Here is an 18,204-nt window from a genome sequence, read left to right on the forward strand (position 1 = left end):
CATCTGCCTTTAATATATTCACCAGCTTGTCTAACTCCATTAGGAGCACTATGGACGGATGGCAGGTGGGTCAGAATGACACAAAGAATGCCACTGAAACCAGTTTATCAAATAATGAGCAGTTTATGTGTCATCTTATAGGTTCATCCTTCTCTGGAGAAACTGACAAAAGAACATTTGTCTACCCCTTCATCGGACAAACCAGGTTAGCATGACTCTGGCTTAGCTGCATTGGCGATTCGTTGCTTCCCCATATGTTGAGATTTCCTGATGCAAAGCTTAGTCTGAGTATAATTACACTTCCCCCAGGGCAGAATGCTCTTTCTTCGCTTAGACTGATAACATAATTGCATCAGATTGGCCCCAGGAACAAAGCTGCGTAGGAATGTACACGACTCTGACTTTAGAGCCACTTTACTATCTAAAGCCCTTTAACCAGGGAGCCTGGAGTTTGAGCCTGATGTTTCGACCTGCACTGCTGCTGTGTGGATGGCCCCTGCATAACTACTGATATTTTGTCAAAAAGTCAAAGCAGAAGCAAATCTGGGTATTCCTCCACAGTTGAGACATCTTATTTTTTAATAAAATCAAATCCAAGAATTAGTGCAAGACATACCGTGTCTTTCCCACACATCCCTTAATTCATTGCACAAAATAATATTAGTGTTTTACGTAAAAGGGCAAAGCGGTCTGGTAAAAATAGTGCACAACAGTAGATAGATTAGATAGATGATAGATAGATAGATGATACATAGATGATAGATAGATAGATAGATAGATAGATAGATGATAGATAGATGATACATAGATGATAGATAGATAGATAGATAGATAGATAGATAGATAGATAGATAGATAGATGATAGATAGATAGATGGTAGATATTAATGACCACCAGCAGTTAATATGGTTTCCTTCTTTATTCTCACAGTAACCTTAAGAAGTAGTTTAGACGATGACTTTCCCAAGTTCACACAACCAGGCGCAAGGCTGAGTATGGGTTCATGTTGAAGTTTCCCTAGTCTAAATCAACACTCTGGACATTATGGTTTCTTTTGCACCTAATCAATAGGCATTTATGTAGGTTAGGTGCAGCTAATTGAGCATTTGGCTCATATTCAGCAGAACATAAACAGAGCCAAATGGATTATACATGTATAAGTCGTTTTAAGATCCCACCCTTCAGCTGTTTGGCAAGGAAGGGCAGAAATGTTTGGACCTTGATCTCCTGCTACTCTGGATGCGGCACCATGGCTACAACATTCATTTGTGGTCAGGTGTACCAACTTGAACAAAATATGGGAGCAGGCAGGTAAGCTCCGCCCCACATAATTGATCACAAGACATGACACATGCAGACCGTTTGAATGGCAATGCCCATCAATATTGGAGGGCTCTGGATCCCTCAAATATTTATTGGGGCAAAGGGGCCTCAGCCCCTGGGAGTTGGCTTCGGTGTAATGTAGGTGTGGCTGCCAACCTAGCTAAAAAGTCTGTGGAAGCTGAATAGTGAAAGGAAGGGACATTGCCGCCCAAGACATTTTGCTGGCTCAGGCAAAGGCCAAAATGGTGCCTCCTCCCATTCCATGTACAAAGATTGACCAGAATAGCAATGGAATCTTTCTTTGGCACTGGTTAAGGGAACAGGGCTTCCCAATGCACCTAAGCTTAGGGGGTGCAGGGCAGGCTATATGGCAGCATCTTGCTGTCATCTAATATCTGTTCCCAGCACATGCCTCCAGAGGGGGCTGCCTCACTCCACCTAATGACAGGGCTGGCTCTGGAGAACCTCCCTTATCAGGTTGTCAGCTATTTCAGGCTTGGTCACTTGATGGGAGGGGTGGAAAGGGCCCAGCCACACTTTCCCCCACTTCTGGCCACTTGACAGTACAGATGATTTATTTGCCATTGAGAGAGAAGCTGTTCTGCATACAACAAAAAATACATAGCATGCTGCAGGGCATGACCTAGGCCAAAGGCAGACATCTAGACACGTTACTATAAGCTCAGGAGCCATTTCCCTGGTTCTGGGTGCAGTTTCTGTATCTGGAAGCAAGATACAGAATACAGATTTCCTCCACTCAATAAACTTCTCAGTACAGCAGATCTCCCTTCTGTGAAAATAGTTGCTTGCATACCTGGAACACATGATAGCATTTCTTGCATCTGATGAAGTGGACTGTAATCCACAAAGTTTTATACTACATTAAGTAGGTAGTATGATGCCTTGTAACTCCCTCACCTGGCTGGTAGGGAGTGTTAATATTTCATGCCTCTGATGCTGCAGATGAGATTGGTGTGAATCACATGCCTGTCTGGGAAGAGTGTGGGAACGGAAGACAGTCTTCTCTCTTCTGCTGTATGTACTGTATTTTTGCTTTTACTTGTCTCTGTTCTTCTCTCAGAGCTGGATAGAGAGGACGCCATGACTCCTTTGTCTGTACATAGTGTGTAAATAAATACGTAGATTAGTTCTACGATGTCTTACGCTTCTTGCTGTGTTATGCTAGAAGACTAGTGTGCAAATATCATTTGATATATGTCGCTGAAGCGAACTGGAGAAGAAGGGAAATGCCTTTTCCAGAGCTGCGCATACTGGAGGACGCTCGGAGTTCAGGGGCTGCAGGGACACCCCAGGGTGTTTTCCAACAGTGAGGACAATAGCCTGTGTGCAAGAGCTGGGCTAGAGGCAGGTAGAAGCCAGAGAGACAGAGCCATGCTTGATTTCTGTTTGATTCTAAGGCTGTGATTATGGGAGAAGCAAGACCTTCTGGGGTGTGGATGCTCTGAACCTTTCCATCTTCAGCTCAGGTTGAATATATGTGTAAATAAAGCACATATACTAAAGACACCACAGTCCCTGCTGTCTCTCATTCCAAGGAAACCAAACCCTGGGTAAGCCCTGCTTGCACTGGTAATTGCTCAGAGTTTGGAGTGGTGTGCAACATTGGAAGCCACCCAGAGTGGCTGGAGAAACCCAGCCAGATGGGCGGGGTACAAATAAATTATTATTATTATTATTATTATTATTATTATTATTATTATTATTATCATCACCATCCATGAAAACTGGTTGGTAAAACTATCTGGATAAAGTTTTGATGTATCCTGTGGTTGCTAATACCTGTTAGCACTGGGAGGTCAGAAAGCAGGAAGTAGATGGAGCTAGAGCCATGACAGGCTCTAAGAAAGATGGCAGGCAGGTGGTGAGCAGTTGGCTGGCCAGCTGGCTGGCTGGCTGGCTGGCTGAGGTTGGTGCTTCAGTGCTCCATTTGCCCTAATGGATCAAGCCTCCGCTTGTTGTATCCAACAGAAGGTAGCTTGCCCAAGGAACTACTTGAAACTGGGCATTTGGCACCAGTAGTGGAGCACTGCTTACACAAATTTCCTTCACCTGATTACAGGTGATTCCATTCTCTCACTGCAACCCCATGCAACACAGCCCACACAGCTTAGGAGGGCTCCTCAGCCATCTGGAGAAGGTTTTTAGGAAGTGAAGGGCTGAGTGAGGAGCAGGGGATGGGGAAATAGGCTTTGCTTGCCTCAGGAGGCTCTTGAGCAAGGTGTTTGAAAAGAGAGTAGCTTTTACATTCATGAAAGGTTAGAGTGGAAATCAAAGCCATAAATTGTGTTGACTGGTTTATTCAACAGCTTTACACCAACAATTATGCTTAATTCCTCAGGATAGCAAAAACACATGGAAAATATAAAATACGACCCATTTTTCCATTAGGCTGACCCCAACGTTCATAAAACATGCACTTTGTTAAATGAAAGGCATTTAAAGCTGTAAAATGAGAGGGCTTGTTTTGCTGTGTGTGTGTGCTTTTTATTTTACTTTTTAAAAAAACACACTCTACCTTTTAAAGTGCTCTGAAAAAGATGATAAAAGGTGTCAGATGACAAGTGCTAAGTGTTTATGACTTAGCAAACATCCTGAGCAAATGTCACAAACCTGAAAAAAACAGCAGCAGCACCTACCATTTGTTAGATGAACTGTTCTCAGAAGCCTGAATGCAGAAGACAAATAAAGTCCTGACACTTTAGTGATATCTGTATGGCACAATGGTGTCAAATGGAAGCAGCGTTAAATGGGAGTAAAATTTGCTGTACCGTAACAGTGTGGGCCGTTAGACGTCACCTGGGTTACTACTGGTCTGAGGTTGCAGTGTAAATACATGTCTTTCAATGAAGCTCAGGGACCTGCTGCATCTCTCATAATGGGAAGCAGTGCCTATTTTGTAGCTGTCATTGTGGAAAACATTCCATTTATCTGATTCGCTGACAAAGCCCTATTTGTTTCATTACCCGTGACCCCTCTTGAGCTGCAAATTTCCGTACCTGAGTCGGTTCAAAATAAGAGGAACGCCTGGATAATGGTACCATAGCCAGAAAAAATTTTGCATTTCAACTCAATGCAAAACAGCAACACCCTTCTCACACCTACCTAACTAACAGACAGCAACCAACCACAATGAACTGAGAGTGACTTGAGAGAGTAGGGTGAGGAGCCATGCTTCTGTTGCTTCCTGGCAAAATTTCACATCAAATTTCACATTTTCATCCCCCCTCTCTACAAATGTTCCTGTGAAAGTTGCTCCATATGTTGCAACTGTTCCGAAATTGACATATAATAGATTGTTTTCTTCCTTTCCTGCCATTGCTCCATATCATTCTAAGCATATGTTTGCAGCATTGAGGGCTTCTGGGTCACCAAAGCACTCTGCAGAAGGTTAAAAGGTTAAGCAAAGCAGTGTAGATTTGGCCTCTGGCCAAATGTGGTGTTACAGACACAACATAGCACAAGCTGCCAAGTTTGTTGAAGCTGAAGGCTCTGACATATTGTCCTGGAGAGATGCCAGAATGCCATGTGTTCAAGGGAGAGAGCCTCTCCCTGTGACTTTTAAGAATCTGAAGTATTCTTAGCCTTACTGTGGAAGGATTTCTTTTTTCCTTCTTCTTCCTCATTGGAGTAGAGCATGCTTGCAGCCCTCACCAGGTAGCACTAAGTAAAGGGACTCATGAAAAAAGGTAGACAAAGAGAGGCTGAGTTGAAAACCATGGGTGTGAGCAATCATAGGCAAATGTTCAAGTCCCCAGGCATGTTTGGAAGGATGTATGGCCAGAATCGAAGGAAGCATGAAACTAGTTTCATAAACCATTTTTCTCACACTACAACCCCCTGCACTGAATGGCAAAAATATTCTGGGTGCTTTCACACCTTTCAATGGCTTTGTATTTACAGTGTCCCAGGCAATTTTAGTTTTGTTTGGTTTGGGGGAGTGGAGCACCCACATGTTGGGGAGGGGGAAATCTGTCATTTCCATTTCTCTCCGTTTCTACTTTTTCCAACCTTAAATTCAATTCTTCGCATTTTGATATTGGTTTGCATTTATTTATTTTTAGTATGAACTTATTCTGATATACATATTTTGCATGCAAAGTTGCCTAATACAGACATTTTGTGAGTAATATAATTCATTTTTGTATGCTGTTTTTGTTGGCGTGCAAGGCCCAGGGCTGTTCAGAAGAAGAAATAAACCTCTGCCAATTTCAAACACCTACTGGGTCATTTGACAAGCTTGCATTGAAGCAGACAAAGCAATTAAAGTCCTTGGAGTAAAATGGGATGCCCCTACAACTTCCTCTCTTCTCATGAACCTTGTGGAAACAAAGGCTAGCTACCTGTTCTTCTCCCATGCAACTGGAGGAATGACAGTGCCACCAGGAAGACGCTGGTGGGAGGATTGTGTATTAAATCTTCAGTTTATTGTTGCCCAGGAGAAGAATCCTCACCGCCCAGTTGGGCTTCCATGTGAGTAGACTTAGTAGGATATAGGCTTGTGCTCTTAAACACTTATCCCTCTTGGTCAGAATTGGGTAGAGTGGACATATGGATCCATTTGACAGTTAGGGATGTCAATGCATTTATTCAATGCAACCTGATTCCTATTCTCTCTCTTCCTGTATTTGCTTAACACACAAGTGCTTAATGCTGGCTGTATTGTGTTCATTCTTTGAAGTCTGCCCAGCATCAGAATAACAAAAAGATGTTTCAAAAACCTTACTCGGAACATTAACTGTTGACAAATAAAAATCATTTGAAGGCAGGCACATTTGCAGAAATTAAAATAAACCTTCTATTTTAACAAATGTACATAAGGTCATAAGGACATGTGAAGAATATGTCTTCTCTCCAGTGCATTCAGATTGGACACAATCGAGCTCACCTCTGCCTCTTCTCCTCCTCTCAGCATTATGATAAAGCGTAGTCAATGAACTGTGAACCTCAGTTTAGAAATCCAGTGCTACCAAATGTGTACAAAACACTCTAGAGTGCTTTATTTTTATCTTGCAGAATAATCCACTGCATTATGTATCCCCCCTGCTGCTTATATAAGACAAGAACATTTCCATTACAAGCACTGGATTGTGCAGTTACCAATAGCATTTTACAGTAATCGCCTGGTGAAGAAGGCATTTAGCCATGAGTAACACCTTAATGTTTCACTAAAATTATGTCAGGGAAAATATCACCCATATGGCAGCTTACATCTGTAGCCTTGAACAAATAGCAGGCTTAAAAACATTTATAACAGCCTTCTGTGTTACTCAGGACAGCTCTGAAAAAGCAGAGAGATAATAAATAGCTGGGTGTAATAGGTGTAAAATGCCTGTGGCAACCAGCAGGTAACTCAACACTTTTGGCTCATTTTCTCTCATCCTTCTTCTCCCATTTTGTGTAAATGACAAAGTGTTCTCTTCTAAGGATCAATGCCTATATTATTTTATATCCCCTCTTCTGCTTCTTTTCTTTAAAAGCATGCCACAAAATGGCTGTATATATTTACATCTATTGCATTGTATCAAGCACCCCATAAGCAGAACTCTGCTTGGGCAACAGGACTTCCTCTTCCGCTCCTCTCCCCATTGCACACCCCTGAAATCTGCTCCCCCAAACCTTTGGAGCTGATTTTGAGAGTGTGAAGAAGGCTACAAGGAAGAGGAAGGGAAAGTTCCAGTCTGCAAGTAAAAACTTTTTATGCTAGTGGAAGATGAGCATTGGATACCACCCATAATGTCTGAATGTTTGGGCAGGTACACCTATCTGCTAGTGGGTGACTTTGGGGAGCTTTGCTGGAAGTAGGTTTGTAGCCTGATCATATAAACATTCAGTCACGAGTATGTCTAATTCAACACAATGGGACTTACTCCCTGTCAAGCATGCACAGGATTTAGGAATAGGGTATAAATTATATTCAGTTCACATTTAAAAGCAAACCTACCTAATATGCAATTTCCAAAACAATATGCAGTTCATCAGTCAAATAAGCCAGGTTATCTGTACAAAATGCATATACTGGGGCTAAGAAAGTGTAAGATAGCTAATATTAGTGAAAATAATGTTCAAAAATTAATTATATTGGCTAAAATTGCATTAAAATGGGTACATTAGGAGAATCCTTTTAATTCATTGTGTGAATGTAGCCTGAAACATGATGTAGCATTTTTCTGGGGTGGTAGTAGGGTATGGCTGTGCCCTGAAGGCCTCTCTGTCCCCTGAGGCACTGTGCAGAGGAAAATTCTGAAGGGCACTAGGAAATTGGTTTCTTATATTTTTATCCATCTTGACAACAACAACTTTATCATCAACATAATGTTAACTTGATGTATTAGTCATCCAATGCAAAAAAAGTGGTCTCTAGGCAACTTGCAAACTAAATAAAAAATACATTTTTTAATTAAAAGAAAAGCAGTACAACAACCTTGAGCATATTATATCAGCTACAGCAACAGTAAAAGCATCTGCAATATATGGGCTATCCGAACCTTCCAGAACTGATCAAGTACCTGGGAAAAGGTCAACCTTTTAGTGCAATGGTGAGGTAAAACATTTTTTAAATAAAGCTTGCAATCATTATATGCTAAAGTGGGATTAAGTGTTATGGAACTTGATGGAATTGTCTTCTGAGTGGACTTGTATAAGATTTCACTACAAAATAAATGAACATGTTTATGTCTGTTGCTCCATTTACTACAACGAATAGGGGAACCCCGTGCCCATTCTGAATGTATCACAGCACATCAGGAGATCTTCATAAAATCATAGAATTGTAGAACTTGAAGGGACCCTGGGGGTCATCTAGTCCAAGCTTCTGCAATGCAGGAATCCCAACTAAAGCATCCATGACAGATGGTGGTCATCCAACCTCTGCTTAGACACGTCCAATGAAGAAGAGTCTACCACCTCCCAAGGGATTCTTTTCCACTGTCAAACAGCTCTTACTGTCAGAAAGTTCTTCCTGATGTTTAGTCAGAATCTCATTTCTTGTAAATTTAATCCATTGCTATGGGTCCCACCCTCAAGAGCAGAAGAAAACAAGCTAGCTCCATCTTCCAAGTGACAGCCTTTTAAATATTTGAAGCTGGCCTCTCAATCTCCTCTTTTCCAGGCTAAACATGCCCAGCTGCTTCAAGCGCTCCTCATGAGGCTTAGTTTCCAGAGCCTTGATCATCTTGGTTGCCCTCCTCTGTGCACATTTCAGCTTGTCAATATCCTTCTTAAATTGTGGTGCTGTAAGTCCTGGAAAACCTGCTCCCTGATTTGCAGCCCCCCCACCCCCCACCCCCGCCGCCATCCTGGGAAGACAGGGCCCTTACTGACTCCAGCTACAAAAGCCGAGCTTGCTGAACAGACTCTGTGGCTCGGGTGTTGTTTGGGGAGTTTTTTTTTTGCAGTGTGTGTGTGTGTGTGTGTGTGTGTGTGTAATTTTTTGTATCTTTATTTTACATTATGATTTATGTGGAAATTGTTGAATTTGGTTGCATATTTTTTGATGTTTTAATTATTGTTTATGACTACTGTTGTTACATTGTAATTATGTATTTTTTCATGCTGTAACTTGCCTTGAGCATGAACTATGGAAAGGCGACATACAAATAAAATTATGTATAAGAAGATGAGCCTGTATATTCTGTCATTCCCTTGTCCTGACACTGCAAAGGGAAATCACTGCAACACGAAATCAAGGGGAAATTATGTAGAAGAAGATGAGCCTGTATATTCTATCATTCCCTTGTCCTGACACTGCAAAGGGAAATCAACAGCGCATGTAAAGGAAAGAATTTAGCACCTGAATTTGTGCTAAAGCCCATATTATCTGGTCTCCTGAATATTCATGTAAAATTGGTGTAAGGCTTTACGTGGGTCATGTAAAATGGGTCTACACTTAAATAACATTCCCCACTGCAATAATCCTGGGAAGTATAGCTTACCCTCACAGAACTGCACTTCACAGTACACTTTACAAACTACAGTTCCAAGGTTCTTTGGGGGAAGTCATGTGCTTTATGTATGCCTTAAATTTATGGGGTGTACACAGTCTTCATCCTTCTTTTGTCCTGCCAGATATTGATTTCATGATAAGCTTTATTAGAATTGAAACATTATGTACTGGAGAAAAGGGCTGTATTGTGATGCTTGCTTTCCTGAATTTTCTCCAGAAGCAGGCTTCTACATTGAGAGATAAAAAAATACACCACCCACTTTATACTCATTTTACTAGATGCTTAGGGTTCTCCCCACCTTGAGCTAATGAAGTGTTATGAGACAGCTTCACAGTCTCACATTCTGAGCGAGATGGAACTGTGCCCGCATTCTCAGGGGAAAAAATCCCTTTAAACACCTAAACTTGTTTAAAGAAAGTCTGAGGCTTCAGGCAACACGGTTGATAACTGATAATTCATTAAAATATCAAGCAGTCAACCTGCAAGAGGGTGGGGGAAGAAAAAACTCATAGGCCACCTGGGATTGCTTGCACAATAAAACCACCGAGTTTTTCAGAAGCTACCAAACGTTTACAGTAAGCTACAGATAGATTTTTCTAAAGCTCGTCTTCTTCTGTTTCTTTTGTGAGTACTTTTAAACTGTGATTCTGAGTTAGTGATTCAGTGATAAAATGGGGAATGTTGTAAGATGCAACCATTTTGCTGCAAGGATGAAGGCCAGAAAAATTGCAAAATAAAATGGATGGTTCCTGAGTTGTATTGGAAATGTGTTGCTCTCTTTTTATCAGTGTGTGTGTGTGTGTGTGTGTGTGTATAAACACATGAAAAATAATACAGTGGTACCTCTGGTTATGTACTTAATTCGTTCCAGAGGTCCGCCCTTAACCTGAAACTATTCTTAACCTGAAGCACCACTTTAGCTAATGGGGCCTCCCACTGCTGCCGCACCGCCGGAGCACAATTTCTGTTCTCATCCTGAAGCAAAGTTCTTAACCCGAGGTACTTTTTCTGGGTTAGCGGAGTCTGTAACCTGAAATGTATGTAACCTGAAGCATATGTAACCCGAGGCACCACTGTACTGTGAAATCTCCTCAGAAAATTTGGATAAGGCCTGCACAACTTGTAACTCACAAAGCTTAGTGGGTCATAACATGCATATGGTGAAACCTCGGGTTGCGGACGTAATCTGTGACGGAGGCATGTCCACAACCCGCAGCGTTCGTAATCTGCAGCACTGTATCTGTGCATGCGCATGATGCAATTTGGCACTTCTGCGCATGCACGGGCGGTGAAACCCAGAAGTAACCCTTTCTGGTACTTCCAGGTTTCCCACGGTCCGCAACCTGAAAACACGTACTGTAACCCGAAGCATTTGTAACCCGAGGTACCACTGTACTGTAGGATACATCTATTTGCCGGTTCCTCTGCTATTATTTTTCCTGTCAAGAGAAGGCACTTCAACATATACCCCAGAGCATGTTTCATGACAAGAGTTCCTTTGTGTATGTGCAGAATTACTTTCTTTCACCACTCAGGGGATAATGGAGAAGGGCTTCCCAGAAAGAAGGTGTCAGAAAAAGCAGTTTTATCCTTGGCACCTCTTAATTAAGAAATTAAGCACTAACCACATCCATGATAGTAACCACCTGCACCCACCATACAACGGGAAGATACAACCATAAAACCAGAAGCCCCACAGGAATAGGCCTGGCCACTAACACTCAACATTTGCCCATTGGGCCTACAATAACATTTCATTCTTAAGCTTGAGATCATAAGAAGAGCTATACTGGATCAGACCAAAGGTCTATCTGTCCAGCATTTTCTTTGCAACAGTCAGCAGTAATATGCGCCAGAGAAATCCAGAAGGAGGACATGAAGGCAAATACTATTCTGATGCATGCTGTCTCCCAAGCTGGAGGCAAAATATACCCATTGTAGCTAGTTGCCAGTGATGGTTCCATAATATAACACTAAGTATAGAGAGAACTATCATTGACTCAGTGGTTTGTTTTAGTGTGGCAAATGTGCCTTTTCTATTCTTCATAATGGGCTCCTTTTAATACTCCCTGTCACTCAGAAAGTGTGATTCAGGAACTCTGTTGGCTTCAAATATATATAACAAGGCATCATGTACACGATTTTGGCTGCTGGAGATGACTGGTATGGCATATAGGGCAGTACCTAGGTACTTTAAAAGACTTTTAAAATGTAAGAAAAATCAAATATAATGGAGTAAATAATCTTACTATTCAGCTAGTTCCATATTACTTTTATAACTACTGTTTCCAGTAAAGCTTTCATCACTAGTAGGAACCATACATATATAAAATATTAGTTGTTGGTGTTTTTTTAAAAAAATTGTAATGCCATCATGCAGGCATCAAATATGAAGTAATGTAAGTCAAATGTCAAAACATTAAAAGCTATTGCATATTATTTTCCCAACACCGAGAGATGCTAAACAGTATTTCACATCTCCTGTCAAATATGCTCAAACACTAGACATTGCTCCATTTCTTCTGTCACGCACAATACAAATTTTAAGAGACAAATATCATTAGATGCTACATAGACATTCAATATTTGGCAAACATTTGGTGAATACTTAGAGAATACCCAACACTGCAAAATTTCAGAGAACAATTCAGATGGAAATTTTGGGGAGCAAATTCACTGCTGCTGTCATTTTGTTGATTAAAGTCAGGCCTGTTCTTGGTAGCCCTTTTTTTTCCCAAGGAGAAAAATCCATGTTTAATGGCTAAACCTTATGGGAAAAATTGTGTTTGTGATTGAACCATATTGACTTTATCAGCATGATTTTTTTTTTTAAAAAAAAACCCCACTAAAATGCCTATCTCAACAGTTGTTTCTTACATGTGAAAAGAGCATTATGCAATTACGTGGGTGTAGAGTCGGACTCCACTCCTGGCCTTACCTATGTTGTCAACCATGTTGTCTGACCCCACCTCCAAATGGCCACACACATTAGCATGGCTGTCTGCAGTGAAGAAGTGTATGTGTGAGAATGTGCTGGCACGTATGTTTCATGTGATCTTGACACACATGGAATTCTAGCCTTCCGATGGTGCAAAACCCTACTTGTGAGCAGTTGCTTGTGTATTGAGTTATACATTGCAGAAAACCAGGCTAACAAGTGGATCTCTGGAGGCAGGGACAGGCAAAATACCTTGTTATTCAGGAATCACATGGTGCACCCTTTGATGCAAGTAACATATGAGTGGCGCTCTTTGAATACTTTTGACATTGCACACCATAACAAAACAGATTATTTTTTTGTGAGAAGTTCATTAAAAGAAACTGTTCTAAAGTTTAGTTTACATCAATTAAAGCTTTGGTGCAAATTCTTACAGCTAAGTTCAAACCCATGAAGAATGGCTTTTATAATGGAAAAACTGATGCTGCCTTAACTATAGTATAGCCAGCAGGCCCGTTTCATAACGAATAGGCAGATGCATTTCAATTTACAAAAGATTAAAACACACACAAAGCAATATTTAAATAGCTGTTCAGACAACAACATGGCAGGCTAAACCAGATTGCGCCATAAATTTCTATGGGGTGGGGAAAGAGAATTAAACACATTCATCTGGATGACTTTCTATACTAATACTTTGGCAACATGAGTCATCATTCAAATCCCTGATTTATGCAGTGAATTGTGTCGTTCATGATGTAGTCCCCATGTGTGAATAGCATTTCATATAACACATAGACTGGCTCATGAGACATAGAAGACGGTAAATCAGCAACACTGTTCAAAACTGTGTTATTCATGTCTGGTACTTAACAGACCACATGTAAGAACACAAGATGCAAGCTTAATTTATTTGAAAGTTCAGTTTGCTTCCTTCAAGTGTACCCAGCTTTTTCTATGATTCCTCACCAACTTCACTGAAAACCATCAATGGGATAACCTTTTAATATTTGTGTCCTTAAAATAGTATAAGCAATCAACACCATTATATAAACAGAAGACTAATTTTCCCTATGTTATACCACAACCTGTTAATTTCAGTGGGTGAAATCCAATGCTGCCATATTGTTTGCAAAATGGCCCGAGATACAGCAGAGATGTAAGAGAAGGGGTAATTTTACTTTAGTTTATTTGCTGGATTTTGCCTTCCCACTTCAGTCTCCTCACTCCCATGCCACCTAAAACCTGTTCTAGAAGGTTGAGAGACCCTCAAGGAAAGCATGGAAGGTGGTGTAGGGGCTGTAGGAGGAAGTGGAGGAAATCACCCACCTTTCCCTCCTTAGCAGATGCCACCACTGGATTAAAAGCCATTCTGCAAGCAGAACGACATCACTGAATTTCAGCCACTACAAAAACATTAAAATAGGTCAAATTTGTTGAGATAAGGTGCCTCTTAATTCTAAAAGTACATATACTCTATGAATAAAAGTGAGATATGCCAATGGAAAGTGTCTCTATTGTGCAAGTATGGGTATGACCTCAGCCCATGACCTTTATCTTATTGTTGGTTAAGAAATGGAAAGTTAAACAGCTGTGCCTTGAAAATTTAAGTCAACGGCCTTGCAAATATTTACATACGTAATTAACCTTCACTCCCAAGCAGCCCTGGGGCAATCCCATAGACTTGGGTCATAGAAGGATATTGTTAGCCTAAGATGATCTGAGTGAAAGATCCAGTCAGCCAAATGTAATTTATGCATCTCCCCACCACCACCAGAAAAAAATATCAAGTTCATAACTCAAAAACAATCAAAGACTTAAGATCTTTATAACTTCAATAGAGCTATTGGGATCATTAGGATTTTTCTCCATCTGGATTTAGAACCTTCTAATGTTTGCCACAGTTTTACAACTGTGTAAACAAAGACTCCTTTGCCAATGATACCCTGGACAGCTCTATGTAGGCTGGAGACTCATAAGAGCAGAACTCAAATATTGCTTCAGTAGCAGTCCTCTTCTGACTCAGTCTTAAATAGGAGCTGCAGCTTGAAATAGGAGCTGTCAACTTTTGTAACAATATAATAAGACAGCTAGAGGTGTTAGTATAATGTTTGTCACATCAGCCTGTGATTCAAGACAACTCTTCCCCCTTTCAATAATTTGAGATTAAAAATAATACTGAGCATCAGTAGTACCATACCTCTAGAGCAAGGTTAATCAACATGGTGTCCTACAGAAGTTGTTGGACTGCAACTCCAATTTGCCATGCTGGCTGGGGCTGATGGGAGCTGAGATTCAACAACATCTGGGAGGCCACAGGTTCTCCACCCTGGCTGTAAAGCAAATACTTTATAGTATGAGCTGGCTTCTCCTTTAAAACATAATGAGTTTCTGCCTAAAGTAGTCTGTTTATCATCACTACATACAATGCATACAATACATTTCCAGTGATCTATTTGCTAGTTCATTTCCTTTGTAGTCATTGGGTGCAAAAACTGTCCATGGGCTTGAAGAAGAAGAGTTTGGAATTGATATCCCACCTTTCACTCCCCTTCAGGAGTCTCAAAGCGGCTAACATTCTCCTTTCCCTTCCTCCCCCACAACAAACACTCTGTGAGGTGAGTGGGGCTGAGAGACTTCAAAGAAGTGTGACTGACCCAAGGTCACCCAGCAGCTGCATGTGGAGGAGCGGAGTCACGAACCCAGTTTACCAGATTACGAGACTTCCGCTCTTAACCACTACACCACACTGGCTCTATTGAGTCTATAGTACTACATTCTTGTTTCAGCATGCATTCTGTCAGGGATGGGGAACCTGTGTCTCCCCAGATGTTCCTGAACTACCACTCTCATCAGCCACAGGTAGCGTTGCCTTATTTCAAAAAGTGAAAATCCAGACACAAAAGCTGTTGAGCTTTTTGCTTTTCTTTTTTTGTGTGGCCAAAGTTGTTCAAATTTATTTGTTTTGCTTTGTTTTGGCTAAAGTTCTTGAGCTTTTCTTCTTCGCTTTTTAGCTGTTTTTTTTTTATTATTAAGGAAATTGGTCAAAAAATCAACACTTCCAATATGGACTGCCATACCCCAGGATTTTCCTGGACATTTTAACCGAATTCTGAAAATTCTGCCCTGATGCTATTTTTGGCAGATGCATCTTGGTAATGTCTGGATGTATGGCAGCCCTAACCACAAGCCAACATAATCAATGGTCAGGAAGATGTGAGTTACAGTTTACATGCTACCTGGACAGCCACCAGTTCCCCATCCATGGTCTAAGTAGTGTGGAATAGTGTATGCTCTGCTTTGTTCTAAAGACTTGGGGGACTTGGAGCTGGGCTATGATGAGGTCAAAAGCCTTCTTCAGGTCTGTGAGTGTGATGTACAGGGGCCATCTCTGCTCTCTGCATTTCTCCTGCACCTGATACAGTGAGCAAATGATGTCAGTTGTTGACCTCTGAGTTCTAAAGCCCCATTGTGACTTGGGATAGACCCTGTCAAAGAGTGGCTGTAAAGTAACATGCAAAGGTATTTCCTAGGCTGCAATCCTTGCTACCTTTCCCTTTATCACTTTACTTGAGGAAGGAAACAATATTAATGAACTTGATTTAACGCAAGATAACCTAGCAAAGGCCACAGCAACAAACAGAAACCAAGAAACTAGAACAAATTTGCATTGCATCATATAACCTTCTAGATGCTGGTCTTGAATGTATTCAAGGCTGTTTGACATTTAGTTTGGTGGGGGTCATCCACCTGATGTTTCCCTCATGCAGCACCTCACATTTTTTAAATTGTCCGCCTGGATTTTTCTTGTCCTGGAAAAGTCTGAAAAGAAGAGGAAAATCAAATCCCAGTTTGCAGTTATCTTCTTACTGGATGTGCTCCTATGGTTTTCTTTCCTTTTCAGATTTACACATTCCCCCAACGTACCCTGCACCAACCCCTTGCTTCTCACTTCTTTTAATTTCTGCTCCACGCACTGTTGCATCGACTTCTGGTAGTGGTCTACTCATTATGTGCAGGGATTGCACAACCCCATTCCTACTTACTGCCCTTAGGCCCACAAAGTTTTAAAAGAAACAAAGATTCCTAGAGAGGAGGGAAATTGGAGGTGGGAAAAGGGTGTTCTCCAGAGCCAAGTCCCCTCTCCATACAGCTTTGGTGAGATGCTTGCTGTGTGATGGGAGCAAAGATCTTAGAACAAGGCTAGTTTCCCCACCTCTTGATCAGCCCCACCTTCTCTTTGTGTCAGGAAACTAAGATTTGTGTTTCCTTGGTGGTGGTAAAGCACACAAAACGGTGGCTGTGCCTGGGAAAGCATTCCCACACAATTCGGGTGTGTGGGTGTGTATGGCAGTTCTTTCCTTTGCACAGGTGTGAAGAAGGAGGCAGAGGGACATGAGTAAAGGTAAAAATTACTCCTCAGAATGAGGTCAGCATGGAGGCAATCAAGAAAAGGCAGCGGCTTGGGATCAAAAGCACCCTCTTGCAATTCATGCAAGTCAGAAATGTGGTTTTAAGGCTGCTTAACTTGGGATCCTGCCCACTTGTGGACCTGCACATGGTAGCGCCCCAGCTACCCAGCCACATTGTATAGCCTGCCTATGGAAACCTACCGGTTATATAAAAAGAACTTCTCTGGGAGAGTAATTAAAGAAAAAACTACTTCAATATCTCCTGAGAGCAGAAGCAAAGCAGAACTAACATATTAGAAATATTTCTCCAGCTTCTACAACCAGGGAATAATGACTGCCATCCTTTATATAACATCTCTGATGTATTTGACACAAGAAACGGCAAATTAAATTAAAATGGTACAAGGCTTCTGAAATGTCTCCCGTTATGCTATGGTAAATTTGTTAAGATAAACTGCATCTTATTAAAATACTTAATTCCAGGATACATTAAAGAAAGAGATATCATTTTCAAATATTTGTAAATAAATATTTATTTGCATTGTTTGTTTTTCCCTCTGTGAAAATGCAATGGGGTTCCCAAGGGTAATTTTAAACCCCATAAACACACCAAAGGTTTTAGGATGTTAATTAAAACTCAACCCAAAGAAGATGAAGCTGGTGATAGCAGCCTGGAGATATACCTGTTATAAACAATATCAGACACTTGCAGGCCCAGGCTCCCCTCCCACCTCACTTTCTGGGATAAAATAAAGGACACCACACAATCAGAATGGGGTCAAATCAGGCCACAACTTTATTGGCTACAGATGCAGAGGTTTTGGCACAGGCAGGCAGCAGATAGGATTCCTTCTGACAGTGCAAGGGGCTCCACCACAATGAAAGTCCCTTCTGCACCCACCTAAAGCACGGGCAGTGGGCTGAGGTGGTGGAGAGCTCAGTGTAGGGCGGGCATGACAGTGGGAGATTTGTATGTGTTTCACCATAGCACCCAAACACCGCTGTGCTCCTTCCTGTCTCAGAACTCTTCCTCACCCTCTCAGGAACTGGCAGCAATGTCTGGCATTGGGAAGCTAGGTGAGCAACACAACCCTGCCTGCCTCACCCTGCCAACGACCAATGCTTTATTGATGCCTACATCAATATCTGTGCATCCATTGCTGTTACCATAGTGCAAACCTGTGCTGCTTGGCAATCTCTTAAAACGAATGCTACTTACCATGCGTACATTAAAGCCAGCCAGAGGTTTGGAAAAGGTCCTGTTTTGCTGTTGGCTTGTATTCTGGTTGAAGGGGTTAAAGTTATCTACAGTTGCTAAGGTACAATATGCCATCTAGGTGCTTTTATTAATTAATTGATGCAAAATCGATTTAACCTAGAACAGCTGTGCAAACGCCAGAGCACACAACTTTGCGTCAGAAGGACGCTGTTGTTTGTGATGGTATCATGGCCACACATGCCCCCATGGAAATAGGGCTGGAGTGCCAGATGCTTGTTTGTTTTTCATAGTGACCAGTGCAAATCAGCATTTCCTAAGCGAATCCTTTTCCTTTGCTTGTTTGGAAG

At 41.5% G+C, this 18,204-nt stretch overlaps 1 long non-coding RNA gene across 1 annotated transcript; it reads left to right on the forward strand.

Moving 5' to 3' along the window:
* Window positions 1–2,131: 2,131 nt before the first annotated feature.
* On the forward strand, window positions 2,132–8,082 carry LOC309338694. The gene is made up of 3 exons (XR_014155026.1): window positions 2,132–2,214; window positions 5,513–5,815; window positions 8,049–8,082. It is a non-coding gene; the product is annotated as an uncharacterized lncRNA (long non-coding RNA).
* The last annotated feature ends 10,122 nt before the right edge of the window (window positions 8,083–18,204 follow it).

This window comes from Podarcis erhardii (assembly GCF_964252035.2).
Source record: "Podarcis erhardii genome assembly, chromosome: 3".
NCBI lineage: Eukaryota > Metazoa > Chordata > Lepidosauria > Squamata > Lacertidae > Podarcis > Podarcis erhardii.